The sequence below is a fragment of the Pseudorasbora parva genome, chromosome 4, assembly GCF_024679245.1.
Source record: "Pseudorasbora parva isolate DD20220531a chromosome 4, ASM2467924v1, whole genome shotgun sequence".
NCBI lineage: Eukaryota > Metazoa > Chordata > Actinopteri > Cypriniformes > Gobionidae > Pseudorasbora > Pseudorasbora parva.
The window spans coordinates 3,431,129-3,437,936 of record NC_090175.1 but is presented as its reverse complement, the minus strand read 5'-3'; positions in this window follow the sequence as shown (position 1 = coordinate 3,437,936).

Sequence of the window (6,808 nt, the reverse complement as noted above, 5' to 3'; positions counted from 1 at the left end):
GCAAAGAGTTAGTCTCATCTGGAACTTTAGGCAAACCCATATAAAAAGAGCTATCCAGCTCATCATCCTCTGTATGTTCACTTTTGTACAGCTCAGAATAAAACGATACAGCTCTTTTTCTAATGTCCTTAGGCTCCACCAATTCCCTACCCTCCAATGAGTATAAAGAATGTATAAGTCTGCTTTGACCATTCTTCTTCTCCAAACCAAAGAAGAATTTAGTTGGACCATCCATCTCTACTGCACTTTGAAAACGTGAGCGGATCAAAGCTCCCTGTGCTCTGATGCCCAACAGGTCATCCAAAGTCCTTTTTTTAACTTTGAGGAGCTCAATATGTCCTCGATTTCCTGTGGACTCTACTAAATTCTGAAGTTCCACTATTTCAATCTTTAAGGTTTTCATTGATTGGGAAATGTCCTTGGATACGTTGAGAGTGTACTGACGGCACAGTTGCTGTATTTCTTTTTTTCCATGATCCCACCATTGTTGTAGGGAAGAAAAATCTTTTTTCCTGGAACTAAACTGTTTCCAAAAATAAACAAAAACTTCTTTAAAAAACTTATCTTGTAGCAAAGAAGTATTAAAGTGCCAATAGGCACTCTTAGACTTTATATTGTTAATGAACACACTACAGATTACTAGACTGTGATCAGAAAATCCACTAGGCAAAATCTCACATTTCTTAATAACATTAAGATGTTGTTTAAAACAATAGAACCTATCCAGTCTAGCCATAGAAATATAATTTTCTCTTGCTTGCGCCCATGTATATTGTCTTTGTTCTTTATATAAAGTCCTCCATATATCACACAAATCATGCTCTTCTATAAGCTTTCTCATAGCATATTGAGAAGCTAAATGTGGCTCTCTATGATTCCTATCCATACCATCATTTGCTGTACAATTAAAATCCCCTCCAACAAATATGAACTCTTCCGCTGTACTGTTTGACAAAATATTACTTAATTTATCAAAAAGAACAACCCTTTCAGGACCAACAACAGGAGCATACACATTTATAAAAACTAAAACCATTTTTTCAAATTTTGCTGTTATTTTCATTAGATGTCCCTCAACAACATGTTCTACCTCATATGAAATTGGTTTAAAGTTTTTCATAAAAAGCACAGCTAAACCACCACTACAGTGATTTTTGTGGCTTAAAATAATTAACCCATCCCATTCCATTTGCCAGTCATTCTCATTAGAAACATCACTATGTGTTTCCTGGACCAGCATTACATCAATTTTCTTTTGTTTAGTCAGTTCATAAAGCATGGCTCTTTTCTTGCTATCTCGTGCACCATTTAAATTGTAAGTGCCCAATCTTATTCTACTCATAAAAATGTAAAATGAGCACATAAGCAACAAACACTTCAAAAAAAAAAAGGAAAAAAAACTAGACTGATTCAAATTCATGATTCAATAAATTTAGTTTTAACTTCTGGACAATTTTCTTCAGCCTAAAGACCTCTTGTTCAGTAAAAGCCCCTGCCTCCTTCATTAAAGCCCTGGTTGAATCTATAAACAGCTCACGATCTGGAAAGTAATCCTCTACATTTACACCTTTCATACCTTTCGTTACCTGAAGAAACTTTTTAATTTTGTCTGATGTGTAATCGCTGCGAAAAGATCGCTTCTGTGAAACTGAGCTCACAGATTCTGACGATTCACCACCATCACTATCCACAGCAGAGTCCTCAATATTACTCAACTCTGAGTCCACCTCCCTTGCACTACCAACAACTATTCCAGTAGCTTTTTTACTCGCCCTTTTTCCTTTTCCTTTGGACTTAGTTTTCCTTTTTAATGTCGGTGTTTTAAAAAAACTCTGATCTTCTGTCATGTCAACATCCTCTTCTAAAATGCCCTGCTCACTGACCTTAGAAACACTACTTTCATGCACATTTTCGTTTATGGCCACCCTCTCACTTTTATTACTTTCACAATCGTCAGTTCCATTTTTTTCAACACGAGATACTGTATCACTCGTTTCTACATGATCTGCATTACTAGGCGTTTCATCTGTGTTATGATTCTGAACGGCGCTCTTCTCAGGGCATACGCGTATCACGTGACCCTCTTGTCCACAACCAAAACACTTCATCGAATCTGAAGTAGCAAAAATAACATACTGAAAGTCCTCAATCTTAAACTTCATGGCTAAATTTGTAACGGATTCACCGAGGCAGGATTCAATTGCAAGTAACTCAGTTTATTGACAGAATAGTGTCACAGAAGTCAAAACTCAGAACACTGAAGAAGTCCGGATAAGACGGAGCAGTGAGAGAGGCTCTGTTTGGCGACACGGGCAGGCTGTGAGCAGTTGTGACTCGGGAGGTCGGTACAGGTATTCCGGGAAGGGATCCAGCGTTTCACGGAAGGGGGAAACGACAACCAACACGGAGACACAAGGGGAAACATCCAACAACGCTCTGACAAAGACAAGAGAGAAACAGAGAGACTAAATAGTGTGAAGGTGATGAGTTGCAGCTGGTGCAGGTGATCAGCCACAGGTGCGTGATGAGCCAATCCCAGGCTCCGCCCTCACCTACATTAAACACGCACCCAAGAGTGAGACAGGGAATCCATGAACCGTGACAGTACCCCTCCCCCTAGGAGCGTCCCCTGACGCTCCCAGCCGACCTTACCTGTTGATTGTAATCATCAATAAGGGAGTGATCCAGAATGTCCCTAGCAGGAACCCAACTTCTCTCCTCCGGACCGTAACCTTCCCAGTCCACCAAGTACTGGAAACCGCGTCCCCTCCGTCTAGAATCCAGAATGCGATTAACCGAATAAGTTGGTTCCCCATCTACGAGTCGCGGCGGTGGGGGAACCGGGACTGGCGGATTAAGGTGGGAGTGAAAAACAGGTTTGATTTTGGATACATGGAAGGCGGGATTAATCCTCCTGTACGCCGGAGGGAGTTTGAGGCGGACTGTCACCGGACTAATGATCTTGGTGACAGTGAACGGGCCGATAAATTTGGGAGCAAGTTTATTAGATACGGAGCGGAGAGGAATGTTCTTGGTAGAAAGCCACACTTTTTGACCGACGACGTAAACGGGAGGCTTAGACCGGTGGCGATCGGCTTTAGCCTTGGTGCGCGCTCCCACCTGGAGCAGAGTCTCACGGGCTCTGGTCCATGTGCGATGACACCTCTGGATAAAGGCGTGAACAGAGGGGACCGCGACCTCGGAATCCAGTCTAGGAAAAATAGGTGGCTGGTAACCTACACTACACTCAAATGGCGAAAGGCCCGTAGATGACACTGGTAACGAGTTATGAGCGTACTCAACCATAGAGAGTTGCTGGCTCCAGGATGAAGGATTCTTGGATACCAAACATCGCAACACTCTTTCCAGATCCTGATTGGCTCTCTCGGTCTGACCGTTGCTTTGGGGGTGATAACCCGAAGACAGACTAACCGTGGCTCCTAGTAATTTACAAAACTCCTGCCAAAATTTGGACACAAATTGGGAACCTCTGTCGGAGACCACGTCCATCGGGAGGCCATGTAACCGAAAGACGTGGTCTACTACAGATACCGCTGTCTCCTTGGCTGAGGGTAATTTGGGCAAGGGAATGAAATGTGCTGCCTTCGAGAATCGGTCCACGACGGTCAAAACGACCGTCTTGCCCTGGGAGGGCGGGAGGGCGGTAACAAAATCTAGAGCGATGTGGGACCAGGGTCTCGAAGGAACAGACAACGGCTGAAGTAACCCATGGGGAGGTTGGTTAGATGTCTTACCAACCGCACAGACCGAGCAAGCCAAAACAAAACTGCGAATGTCGCGAGCCATAAGTGGCCACCAAAATCGTTGCTTTATTAAACTGCAAGTGCGGTTTACCCCTGGATGACAAGCAATGTTGGAGCAGTGACCCCATTTGAGGACCTCGGATCTTAACCCCTCCGGAACGAACAAACAACTCGGTGGGCCGCCGGGCGGGGGCGTTACCCCTTCTAAGGCCACTTTGACCTTCGATTCGATCTCCCATGTGAGTGTAGAGATAACTATCTTCTCTGGCAAAATACACTCGGGAGTAACCGGGCGTTCGGAAGCATCAAAAATACGAGATAAAGAGTCGGGTTTGATGTTTTTAGACCCGGGGCGGTACGAGAGAACAAAGTCAAAACGTCCGAAAAAAAGTGCCCACCGAGCCTGCCTGGAGTTGAGTCTTTTAGCAGATCTAATATATTCAAGGTTCTTATGATCCGTCCATACAATAAAAGGTACCCCCGACCCTTCAAGCCAATGACGCCACTCCTCCAACGCTAACTTGACGGCCAACAACTCTCTGTTATCAATGTCATAATTGCGTTCGGCAGGAGAAAGACGATGGGAGAAAAACGCGCACGGGTGCATCTTGTCATCTGAGGGAGAGCGCTGTGAAAGAACCGCTCCTACCCCCACCTCTGACGCGTCGACCTCTACCACAAACTGACGTGTGGAATCAGGGGCGACTAAGATGGGAGCCGAAACAAAGCGGCTTTTGAGTTTGGCGAATACAGCCTCGGCTGTATCGGACCACCTGAACGTCGTTCGGGGAGAGGTCAAGGCAGTCAGAGGTGCGGCTAGTTGGCTGAAATTGCGAATAAAACGCCGATAGAAATTGGCGAACCCCAGAAACCTCTGTAGGGCCTTACGGGAATCTGGACTTGGCCAATCCATCACAGCCTTAACCTTGTCGGGATCCATGCGCATTCCCTCCGATGACACGATGTACCCTAAAAAAGGAACAGACTGTGCATGAAAAGCGCATTTCTCCGCCTTGACAAAAAGCCCATTCTCTAGCAACCTCTGAAGCACTCGTCTGACGTGTCGAACATGTTCCTGGAGAGACGAAGAAAAAATCAAAATGTCATCCAGGTAGACATATATGAATTGGTCGACCATGTCTCTCAACACATCATTGACGAGTGCCTGGAAAACCGCTGGGGAGTTGGAAAGGCCGAAAGGCATGACCAAATATTCAAAATGCCCCCTGGGGGTGTTAAATGCGGTTTTCCATTCATCCCCCTCCCTGATGCGAACCAAATGATAAGCGTTACGTAAGTCCAACTTCGTGAAGACGGATGCTCCCTGTAACCTCTCGAAAGCTGAAGACATCAACGGCAAAGGATAGGTATTCTTTACCGTGATGTTATTCAGCCCTCGGTAATCAATGCAAGGTCGCAGAGAACCATCCTTCTTCCCCACGAAGAAGAACCCCGCCCCCGCTGGAGAAGAGGAAGGGCGGATGAATTTGGAGGCTAGAGAATCAGAAATATATTTCTCCATGGCCTCCCTCTCTGGAATAGAAAGAGAGTATAGTTTGCCCTTAGGCGGAGACTTACCTGGGAGTAAATCTATAGCACAGTCATAGGGACGATGCGGAGGAAGAGAAGCAGCTCGGGACTTACTGAACACTTCCTTCAGGTCGCGGTACTCCGGAGGCACGTTAGACAGATTCACCGTCTCACTCTGAAAAACAGAACGAGAAACAGACGAGCAAGCAGACACCAAACAAGACTCATAACATTTATCACTCCACGCAGACACAGAGTTTTGTCCCCAGTCAACCCTTGGATTGTGTAACTCCAGCCAAGGGTGACCGAGGACAACGGGAGCCAAAGGGGAGTCCAGGATGAAAAATGAAATGCGTTCAGTGTGGTTGCCGGAAGTGATCAGTGTAAGTGGTTCAGTGGTGAATGAAATGTCAGGGAGAACTTGTCCGTTGAGTGCGTTGACAGAAATGGTGTTTTTGAGTGCAATGATGGGTATGTTGAGTTTATGAGCGAGGGCAGAGTCAATGAAGTTACCTTCCGCTCCCGAGTCGAGGAGGGCGAGGCTGGAATAATCCTGAGCTGCCCACAGCAATCTCACCGGGAGGAGAGTGGAGGATGAGGTCTTTTCCACGGAGATCCCGCCCGACAGTAGCCTTCCTCTTACCGCCGGGCGTGGTCTTTTACCGGGCAGGAGTCTAGCAGGTGTCCGTTCCCGCCGCAGTACAGGCAAAGACCACGGGATCTCCGTCTTGCCTTCTCCTCCCGGGAGAGCCGAGCTCGACCCACCTGCATGGGCTCCGGGTCGAAGGTGTAGCTGACCGCATCCGTAGCGCCGGCCTGAGGGCATTCGACACTCCCATGCTGAGGCTCCATCCTGGACCTCAGCCGACTCAGACGAGCGTCCACCCTCAACGCAAGGTCAATGAGACCGTCAATCCTCTCCGGAAGGTCGATGGTGAATATCTCCTTCTGGATGCGGTCAGCCAGCCCATGCAGGAACATGTCCCACTGTGCCTCCTCGTTCCACTTGCACTCGGCGGCCAGGGTGCGGAACTCGATGGAATAGTCCGAGACCGAGCGGTTACCTTGACGGAGCTCTGCGAGTTGACGTGCCGCTTCTCTTCCGGTCACCGCTCGGTCAAACACCCTTCTCATCTCTGCCGCCAGCGTCTGGAACGAGGAGCAGCAAGGATGTTGATTCTCCCACACCGCCGTTCCCCAAAGTGCGGCTCGTCCGGAGAGCAGGGTGAGGATGAATGCCACCTTGGATCTTTCTGTGTTGAAAGTCTGCGGTTGAAGAGCGAAAAACAAGGGACACTTGGTAAGGAAGGCTCTGCAATAATTGCTCTCACCGGCATAACTCTCAGGGGTAGGCAGACGTGGTTCCGGTTGCCGCGATGTAGATGGTGTGTGGGGAATCGGCGGTGGGTCGGGCACAGTGGGACCGACGAGTTGTTGCATCTGTTGGGTCAGCTCGGCCACCCGTGCCACCAAGGTGTGTACTGCCTGTCCTGTGGCAGTTAAGTTCGCCTCCT